Genomic DNA, 11,637 nt, shown 5'->3' with positions numbered 1-11,637 from the left:
AATGTAAACACAAAAGTTCATATTTGACCATTTGTTTTCTTGTTTTGTTTTGTTTTTTGACATTTCAGGAAAAGCAGAGTTTGTTTTGCAGTCTGAAAGGAAATAGTTAGCTACCCTGAATACAGACAGACAGACAGACAGACAGACAGACAGACAGACAGACAGACAGACAGACAGACAGGATTAACACAACAATGATAATGTTGTGTTAACACTCACTTGTCTCAGACTTCAGTTTCTCTCCTGCTCCATTCTCTCTAAAATGGCGTCTGAACTGTTTATCTTCCTCCTTCTGTATTTACAGGAAATCTTTGTTCAAAGTTCATGGTGGCAGGTGGGGGGAGGAGGGAGGGGAGGTCCCTTTATACAGTAAAATGATTTGCTGTTGGATCTCTGTTGTACCTGTATGAGCAGGTGACACCTGACACCATGTAGAAACTGTGAACTGAGAGATTTAAAGAAACAGCAGCAGCACAGAGACACTCCACTAATATATATATAAGTTACAGTTCAGTCTGGTGTCTTTTCTATGTTATTGATTATAGACACATTCCGCTGTTTCTTTGTGACTTTACGTTAGTGTGTGAACTAGATTTCTTTTTATTATCATTTGTAGCAGACCTTTGGATTCAATGAATAGTAGCACCGTGAAAGAAAAAAGGAGATTAGATTAGAGTGAAACATCATTAACAATTTCCTAGTACAGATTCAAAAACCATAAATGCACTTATCCCTATTCAATAGAAAATTAAAAGATACATTAGATCGTGTCTAAAATTTCATTAAAACTGAAAGAATATCAAAGTAGTGTGGGTGGCATCCTTCAAAATTAGATAAAATAAAAAACCAGAAATCCTGAGGATAAATGGTAATAGCCCAGGAATAGAGGTCCACAAACCTCGTTCCACTTTACCAAGGGAGCTAATCATTTATGAAGCTGAAGGTGCCGTCTGGGGAACCATCTGCCTCAAAACAACCTAAACAGACTGCAGCAACCTAATCAGCATACAGATAATAGGCTACATGAGTACAATAGCTACATAGTCCAGAGAAAAACTTACTCAAAGAACCACAAATAATCCAAACAAAGGAGACTCGGCAGCAACACACGCTGCACCGACCCAGAGGAGACGAAGGACGATGATGGAGATCTGCAGGTGAGTAGTAGTAGTAGTTTTTGTCTTGTTCCCTCAATGAAAGACTGGCCACTAGATGGCAGTCAGAGGTCATTTACTGGCATTTGACAGGCACTTGAAGGAAAAGGGAGTCCCAACAGACAAAACAAGGAGGAAGCAATTAACTGTTATTCACATTATTTATCTTTATTAGTCCAGTACAGACTCAGTAGCCTAATGTAAATACTGAAAACCCACTTCTATCCACTCCAGGAAATAGACCAGACCGACTGTGATCAGCTGAAAACACTGCAGAGCTGAAACTGTCGATGGACAGAGTGATGGTGGGTGGAGGCTGTTGGGCTGCTGTGGAACCATCTAGACTGAATGATAGGCTACCATTGGGATAGGCTACCATTGGTCAGACCTTTAACTTAAACCAAGACAAGTGTAGAAGTGATACAAATGAAACTGTATTGGCAAATTATTTAAATACCAACTTATGATTTCAATACCAAACAAATTAACCTTTATCCAACATTTACCAATTCTCATTTCCTTGCCCAAAGAAAAAAAAACAACAACAACCTCAAACCATGGGATTCTTTGACAGAAGTATTTCTATTCTTTCATAACCAGCATGAATCACATGAAATTACTGAGCTTGTGTCTGTGAAGTGCGGCTGTCACGATTAGGCTACTTGTTTTCACAGTTAATCATGGTATTAAAAGCCACAATTAATTAGGCTAATCGTAATGTTATGCCGGAACCATATAGACAGATGAGTGCCAAATAATGGGTTAAATTAGCCTACATGATGTGAATTAACGTAACATTGAATAGGCTGGAATTTAAATGTAGCGTGTCAAACTCAAATATTTGGTACTTGAATATTTCAAACATTTTCCCTGGGGGATAACTGGTTTTATATTACTGTAATAGATAGCATACTAAAGTATTTTGTGTATAATTTGTAATGTTTATATTTTTACTAGATTTGATTCGACACATTCATAGTGTTGTGAAATTAATTAATGCATAATAATCCTGATAATATTAATATCATGGTTATTTCTCTACAATAATTGTACCAAGAAAATCGTGACATCCCTGTGAAGTTAGTGTAATTCCTTTCCCCGCCAGAGGGAGGCGCCTATGAGAAGGTTCTCCTGCTGTATTCACTCTCTTTTCGGGTGGAGATGTTTCCATGGGAACAAACACTCTAGAAATGACATTTTGACTAGAATTAAGACAAATATTCTTGGTAAGATTTTGAGTTTTTGCAGTGGACACACCTGGATTCGTCAGTTTGTGTATAGTAAATAGTGTAAAACAGGAAATGTTTAAGTGTTTGTTGTTTAACTTGTTCAGGAAGTAGTAGAGCTGTGCATAAAGCCTATTTGCACTTCAACCGCGCCTCCGAAGGCTGCAGCCGCTGAAATGGGACACAGCATGTTTCATTCTCAGTCTAGGATCAGCTTAGTGGGGCAGATGAGCAAACTAATTGTGCATTTTTTCCACCAAGGAGTGTTTTGGGTGTAAAACTAACGTTTGCCATCAAATCAGAATCATGAAAAACCCCTAGTTTGACCCGGAATTTTGGGTACCCCAACTTTGAGTAGTTTTTTAGGGGGTTTCCCACTGGAGTTGAATTTCAACATTTTATTACATGATATCCTCTTACCACTCCTATAAATTCTGTAATATTCGCCTATCCAAGGCGTACCCAAAGTAAATTGAATGCTGTTCTTGAACTGTTTGGAGAATATGGATGGGCTTGGTCTCTTTTGAAAGGTAACACTCTGAAGTTTTTCCCCAAACTGAAATAATCACTTAAGTGCTACTTAGAGCACTGGAAAAGAGAGTAGCGACACGCATTGGTCAAGTGGAAACGCCCCCTGGTGGCGGGATATGGGTATTGCAAATGCGCCCAAGAGCTGGCATCTCTGCATTGTTGGTGAATGAGTAAGTACGGTATTTTCAATAATTTAAGGACATTTATAGATCACCCACGTTAATAGCATAATCGTGGACCCTTTTACAGATAAATATTAACATATAGTGGCCATTAATTGTTGTGTCACGAATGCTTGCTGTTTTAAATTATAAAGATAAGTCCACTAAAGTGTCATACCAGTTTGCGCGCTAAATTCAACTGTGTTAGCTAACTGTTCGCCACTTAAGCCTGTGTTTTCTTTAGTTTGTTTGTTTGGTCAAGCAAGCTGCTGGCTTTTATTTTATTTCCATGCCAGGTTTTTTATGTTATTTATTTTGACAGCTGGTGGTTGCTTAGCAACGGTAAAGCGTTCGCTCGTCCCCTTCTGTTTGTCCGCTGTGTGACCGGTAGTACTGTAAACAGCTCCGTGTGTTTTTATTAATTATCTTTTTTTTAATCAAAATTGGAGGAAAAACTTAACATAATACGTTTTGGGTTTGATTTTGTCACATTTTGTAATGGTTTTTCAGTGTTGTCATCTTTTATTTTGTGTGTTATATCTATGTTTATAAAAAAAACAGTTGTTCACATTAACGTTACAATTTAAATTTTGAAATAAATAAATTATAAGCATAACTTAATATGACCAAGGCACCTAAAAGCAAAAACACAGCAGTTTTCATCAATTTACAAGCAAGTTGGCAACACACATACATTGGAGTGAATGGGTTTCTTGGGCGGATTTGCAATACCCATATCCTGCCACTAGGGGGAGAATAAAGTGACCACGGGAGTCTATGGTGGTGTCGCTACTCTCTTTTCCAGTGCTCTAGTGCTACTACCATTGAGTAATCTAAGTTGGAACACACTGAATTAGAATGTTTTTATTCTTGCCTGGGTTTTTTTTTTTGCAATCAGATGCCTGCAGATGAGTGTAGTTGGGAATTTTAGCTGGAAAACACAATGGGACCACAGCATGAAGCCTTACCTGGCCCCAGTTAAAATTTGATAACAATCCTGCAGAAAATGAGTATTTTACACATGTTTTTCTAAGTGTATGTCTAGGCGTTTTCCTAAAGTTGCCATTGGGGGACAATTCACTTTATGCACAGCTACACTACCTCCTGAAATAAGCCAGCTCGTTTATTTCCTGTCTTACATTATTGGACCAACTGATTAATCCAGGTGTGTCTGACCACTGTGACTACTCAGACAGTGGAGCTGTGCATAAAGTGAATTAATGCGCCAAAATGCAGCATTTGCATTGTTACGCATGAAGATGGCAGTGCTGCCTTGAGTCGTTTTTTAGGGGGTTTCCCACTGGAGTTGAATTTCAAATTTTTTTTTTACATGATATTACACACCTTCCTAAACACAATGGTGAAGAAATTTGTTGGTAATGATTTACTTCCCAGATTTTCATAGGTTTCCAATGGAGAATAATGTGGAAAAATGCAATGCTGAGGTCAAAGATCCCTAAAGGTCACCAAAGGTCAGCCACCAAAGTGGTTCCACGTCTGAAATCAAACCTTGGGGTATGTAGATCAAATGCTTTAGTCATAAAATGCACAATACCTTCCATAAATTATCTTATCTGCCCCACTAGCTGGTCTATCTGTGGTTCATTCGTATTGTTGTGGATCAAGCCAGGTCCAGGTCCAGGTTTAGCTCCTCATACGGAGCCACATCACGACAGGAGAGAGAGCGGTTCAGTTTGGAGTGTATTTATTAATATAATAGTAATAATAACTAGAGAATGCATTTCCTGAAGGAAATACGGGTGAATGCTGAAAGCTGGAAGCTGAATGAGCTGAATAAATTGTTGAAACTATGCTGAATTAAGTCAAGAAACTGCTGAAGAAATCTTGAAGAGATGAAATAATATATGAAGAATATGAAATGGTTTGAAATTACTTGAATTGTTGAAGATCAGTATGAAGAAATTGAAAGTCTGAAGTCTACTCAGATTTACTTAAAACTGACAGTTTGAAAACATTTTTCAACCATTACTGATGTAGATTAAACAATATCTGAAGAGTAAAAGTAGAAGATGAAAGATGGAAGATGTATGAAATGGGTGGTAATTACTTGAATTAGTGAAGAATAGTATGAATGAATTGAAATGTTAAAGTGCACTCAGATTTATTTAAAACAGTTTGAAAACATTTTTTGAACCATTACTAATATAGATGAAACAATATCTGAAGTGTAAAAGTAGAATAATATAGAAGTAGTTTCTAAAATGCACAATACCTTCCATATATGAGCTGATCTGCCCCACCAGCTGGTCTATCTGTGGTTCATTCGTATTGTTGTGGATCAAGCCAGGTCCAGGTCCAGGTTTAGCTCCTCGTACTGAGCCACATCACGACAGGAGACAGAGCGGTTCAGTTTGGAGTGTATTTATTAATATAATAGTAATAATAATAATAATAATAATATGAATGGTACGGATCAGAACGCAGCGACCTGACGTCACCCCACTGATCTGAGAATCTATTGCAGAGAATAATCACAGTTATAAAAATATCTGTCTGCACTCGTCCACTGAGTCGTGTTGCAAACGCTCACGTTATTGCCCCGCTCCCTAAGAACCCAAATATAAACAACAACAACAACAACAACACAGAGACCTTTTACCCCAGGGGGCAGATGATGTCGTTTCTCCACTGCAGTCACTCATTCATATGCAAATGAGCCCAGGTGTGTGTGTGTGTGTGTGTGTGTGTGTTTGTAACGTGAAGACTTGAAGCAGCTGCAACATAAAGTTCACTTCAATTATTAATTATTCGTCTTAAACTGTAAAAAGAGGAAAGTTTAAAAAGTCAGAGTCAAATGAAATGAAATGAAACATGGCGTCTGGTCTGGACTGTGTGGTGGTGGAGGAGTTCTGTAATGAACCTGCTGCTGAGTTCATCACAGGGTTTCTAACGGCAACCAACGTCCTGTTCAACAGATCATGGAGATGAGAGAGAGCTGTGGTCGCTTTGTTTTCATTTTCAGTCGCCTGTTAAACTTAAACCAGCAGCTCAGATCTGTTGAAATGTACATTTTATATTCCTGTTATGTATGTGTCATTGCTGAAATTGTCTTTTGAAATGTAGCTACTATTGTATTTTATTGTTATTTATTTAATGTAAAGCACCTCGGTCAACCTAGGTTGGTATAAGGTGCTCTATAAATAAACGTGACCTTGACCTTGACCTTATGTCGCAATCATCAATATTAGATATAGGCTAATATGGTGGAGTAAAGCGAACTGATAAGAAAAATAGACTTTCTTCTGAAAATTGGATTGGATTTTTGTTGCTGTGTTTTATTATATTTAAATGTTGATGCATGTTGCCGACACTGAGCACGTGACTTGATGTCACAGAGTGTTGTATTGTAAAAGTGAATTAACATTTATTCCACATTGAGTCCAGATTGATTTTCCTGTTTATAGTCAGATGTTTATGAAGAAACACCCTCATAAAACTGACTCTAAACTTTGATAAATGTTCCTTGTTTTCATGTGTTTCTTGTCTGATCAGGGATCATTTTGTCCGTTTAAAAGCAACTACAAAGAACTTTCAACTGGATATGCAAAAGTCTCTGGTGTATGCTGATGTCTCTCTGTGTGTTAACAGCAAATGAGGCCATTGGTGGGGAGATGAGCTATTTCTAAGTAGTGTAACTCTTTACCTTCAGGAGGCAGTGGACGGGTCGGTCTACCGTACAAAACTATTTACGGCACTCAGACCGGAGACGCGTAAGTGTCTTTACGACAAAAAACATTTCCTATTTCATGGAAAATGCGGTCTTCATTCTGGCAAAACACTACTGATTTTGTCTACAGGGGTCGCCAAAATTAACACAAAATGAAAGTTCTTTGTAGAGGCTTTAAAGGGACAACGAGGAGTTTCTATTTGGTTATAAAAAGTCTCACGTTAATGTGGATGAATCTCCGCTACCACTTGTTAATGGTCCATTTTAGATAAATCTATGGTTTTGTCTCTATGGTTATTTTGTTATTATTAGTGGTGGTGGAAATGCTGGGCGAGCCGACTAGCGTTTCTTTACTTTCGGTTTCGTGGCGAGTCATGAGAATAACGCCGCCGAATCTCCGTTTATGGTGGGAACTACGACGGTATGTGATCGTCTTCCAACCTCTGACTTTAATTCTTGATGAATGAAAACATGAGTCTGTCTTGCACCGGTCAAAGAATTTCACGGTGCGGAGGCTCATAAATGTAGTGTGGAAACACTTCGCTTTAACAAAACTCCTGGTTGTCCCTTTAAGTTTTCATTCCTGTTTGAACCATGATTTTGTTTTGGGGAAACTGGATCTGGAGTGAAGCCACATAGGTTGATGAGTGGCGACAGAGCTGCTGCAGTGCAGGATGAAGCTGCAGCCACGGGAGCTTTAACAGCAGCGTTATCAGCAGCAGGCGAGCTGCAGCGGAGAAACACGCTGAGGAAATCAAAGTGTCGCCACGGGGAGAAAAAGAAATCAACCAAACATTAAACAGAGAGCGTCTCTGTCCGAGGGGACGGATTAGTGTGAACGCACCTCTTTACTGCCAGAGTGTGTGTGGAGCTGCTGAGATCATAATCAGACTTTTTAAGCAGCTAACGCTCGTCATCAGAGCTCAGATCTGACAGACACACACACACACACACACACACACACACACACACACACACACTGACGACTGTTTCACTGCGTCTTCAAACGAGTTTTACATTTAAAATCGTCCTGTTCTCACACGATGTTGCTGCTGTGGAACCACGTGGATCAAAATGGCAGTGACGTGGTCCTTTAATGACAGAACAAGTCTGAGCTGTTTGGACGAATGGAAGGAGGAAGAGGAGGAGGAGGAAGAGGAGGAAGAGGAGGAGGAGGAGGAAGAGGAGGAAGAGGAAGAGGAGGAGGAGGAAGAGGAGGAAGCCCAGTTCTGCTGCCAAAAGGAAAAAAAACATGTTAAAGGTTTAAGATGTTTAAAATCAGACTTATAGTGTTGAACTGCTGTTCGTCTTGGTCAAATAATTCGGAACAAAGGTCAATGTTGGTCTTTTAAATGAAAATAACTCATTATTTGTTCTGTTTTTAAGTCAACACACATAACATAATGTTTTTATATATGATATAAAAGATGGAGACGAGATTATGACTTAAATCAGAATGATCAATTTGATCTTTTCTTGAAAAGTAGGAAAAAAGTATAAACTGTTGCCCTTAAAGTTGGATTGATTAAGAAAGATTGGACCTCTTATGATTCTGACAGTGTGATTTATTTTTAATTGATAAAGTGTACATCTGCTCAAAACTCTATTGATCAGTCTCTTCCAAACATATTACTGTAAAAAAAAATTAAACCACAATTCACCTTTATAACAGGAATAAAAGGAGGAATGTGAAGATGATTCCAACTTTATGGGCAACAGTATACATACATACATTTGTGTGTGTCTGTGTGCGTGAGAAGGAAACAATAGGGTAAAATGTTAGTAAATCTAAAAAATAAAGGTATAAAAGTATAATGTTATGTAAATATAAAGGGTTAAAATTATAACTTTTTAAATTGAAATTAAAACATTTTAGTGAAAATAAGTCAAATGTAAGTGTTTTAATAAACAGACTGACTGATGACTGAATTTATATCGACATTTCTGATGCATTTTTCTTTTGTTGGCAGAAAAAGACTTCCACATCTGTGTGTATGTGTGTGTGTGTGTGTGTGTGTGTGTGTGTGTGTGTGTGTGTGTGTGTGTGTTACACGTCGACTCTGTTTAACTCGTTTTGTCTCTTTGTGCTTTTTTGACCTAAATTTTCTTCGTCTTCGTCGTTTTTTTGTTGTTTTTCCACGAATTTAGGGAAAAACTAAAGAAAAAAAACACACACAAAAAACCAATAAAAATCCAAAATAAGACAGATACCCCCCCCCCCTCCCTCCCCCCAATAAAACCAAACAAACAGCAGGGATGAGTGACAAGTGTAAAGTTTTGATTGGACAGAACTTTTTTCTTGCGTTGTTTTTCTTCTTTCCTTAGTTGAAGGTCGATGGCGAGTCTCGGGCAGCTGCAGTCTACGCCGCCCTCTGAAAACTCTTATTTTGAAATACTAAAATAGTTCTGAGTGAGACTAAATGCTCAAATCCCTACTGGCTGTCCAATAGGAAGTTCCTTTTATTCTGAAATATCCAGTCACAGATCCTCAGATCATGATTGTGTATTGTTCTTTAAATAAATCAGTGTTTCTTGTCCATGGCTTCTTTGTGGCTGCGTCGGTCCAACGCCAGAATCCTCTCGTCGTCTTAAACAGTTTCACTTCCCACGACAAAAACAAAACAAAAATCAATCAAACCGTTAAAAAACGGATTCTCTGCATATTCAGTCTTCGTCGTGACGTCCTGGTCCCACTCGGCCCGGCGGTCTGAAGGCACTTGATGTCATGGCAGAGGGTGATCGTTCGTCCTCGGTCCGCCGCAGACAGACAGGTGTCACAATAAAAGTCTGAGTTTTTGTTTTTATTAACTACCGCTCTGTGGGTCCACTAGGAAGTTACCTCCCCCCTTCAAAATAAAACAAAGAGGAGAGCGACGGCCTGTCCAACTCACCATACAGTACTGCTGATCTGTGGAGGGGGTGGAGGGGTGGGGGGCAGTGGGAGGGGCTTATGGCAGGTGATGGGGGGGGGGTTGGGGGAGTGGGAGGGTCACATTCAAACTATTACTTCCTGTTTTTGTAGGAACCAAAATCCCTCAGTCCCGCCCATCGACCGGTTTAAAGGATAATTACCGTTTTTTACAATCTGGACCTTATTTCTATCATAAAATCCGATCATTTCCTCCCCCAGATAACTTTGGTGTCATTCCAAGTGGTTGTGATGAAATGAGCTCCAGCCGAGAGGCGCGTATATCCGTATAATGGAGTCTACAGGGCAGCAGAATGCAGCCTCTAAATAACACATTATCTGCAGAGAAACTCCTTCATTTCACCAAGATTTAGTTGTGATAGGCTAGTGCTATTCCCCTCTGAGTCCGGGGTTAGCTGTTATCAACATCCGGGGTCTGTAGGTTGACCTGCTGACCTCTGACCTGGATGATGTCATCTCTGAGCGCCGCGCGGCTCATTCTGATAATAATCATTCTGCTTCGGCATTCGGGTCCATTTTTATCTCAACTAGCCGGAGCTTTAGTGAGTCCAGGTTGAGGAGAGGAAGCCTGTGGAAGCTGAACTTCATCCAGCTGCTCATTTTGTTCTGACAAGTCAGAAACACGCAGAAACCAACCGTAGCATTAGCGGTAGCAACAAGCCGCGCCGCGCAGCACTCAGAGATGACATCATCCAGGTCAGAGGTCAGTAGGTCAACCTACAGACCCCGGATGTTGATAACAGCTAACCCCGGACTCAGAGGGGAATAGCACTAGCCTATCACAACTAAATCTTGGTGAAATGAAGGAGTTTCTCTGCAGATAATGTGTTATTTAGAGGCTGCATTCTGCTGCCCTGTAGACTCCATTATACGGATATACGCGCCTCTCGGCTGGAGCTCATTTCATCACAACCACTTGTAATGACACCAAAGTTATCTGGGGGAGGAAATGATCGGATTTTATGATAGAAATAACGTCCAGATTGTAAAAAACGGTAATTATCCTTTAACTTTGTTCACACCTAGAAACTACGTACCTACCTACTACGGAGGCCCAGAGGAGTCAAAGCTCTGCAGCTTCATTCCCTTTCCCACTGGCCAAAAAACCCGTTTAAACCCGCAAACAATCGGCTTTTGGTGGCAGTGGGAAAGCTGCACCGACCCGCGTCGACCCGCGTCAAACGACTCGACAAGCGACACGGGTTAAAATCGCCTTCAATCGGCTCGGCTCCGATCGTCTTGCAGTGGGAACGCCAGACCAGGGTCAACCCGCTAATTTAGCCTATGTGATGACGTTGAGCGTTACGTCGACGCCACGTCATCACATCGCGCCGGTCGCGTCTCACATCACGTACCAACACAAAGCTCTGCTCACATTCAGAACCGGGATTTGAGCGATTGATTTCAGCGCTCGAAGATTGTTCACCGTCCGCTGCCTTTCCACCGCTTTGAGGACGGACAAAAGTGCAAAACAAGAAAGAAAAAACTCTGACCACCGCCTGACTCGCTTCCATGTTGCTCTCCATCATTTACTTCCTTGAATTTTGTCGCACTTAGGATATCATCAACACGATCCCAGACGACGGTCGGACCCGGCTCGTTTTGGTCAATGGGAAAGGAGCCAAATGCCGATTGTTAGCGGGTCGACCAGCGTTTAAAAAACCTGCGTCGACCCGCTAATTTTAGTGGGAAAGCAGCTTCAGAGAGCTACACAGGCACACAACATGCTACAAACTCAGAACACAACAACACAACACACAGCAGTGTCTCTGGGGACACGTGTAATCGACCATATGGACTGTTAGCTTAGCATTAGCCTTTAGCCAGGTCCACGTCCTCCAGAAACACGTCGGTCTGTTGTGTAATTGTGTGTCTTCTGACCCCTCTGGGCCACCGTACATAAACGTGCAAACAGGAAGCAGATTGTCGCTCTGCACTTGATGACTCA

The sequence above is a fragment of the Trachurus trachurus genome (genome assembly GCF_905171665.1).
Source record: "Trachurus trachurus genome assembly, chromosome: 22".
Taxonomy (NCBI): Eukaryota; Metazoa; Chordata; class Actinopteri; order Carangiformes; family Carangidae; genus Trachurus; species Trachurus trachurus.
The sequence above is the reverse complement of the archived record's forward strand: the minus strand, read 5'-3'. Positions refer to the sequence as shown.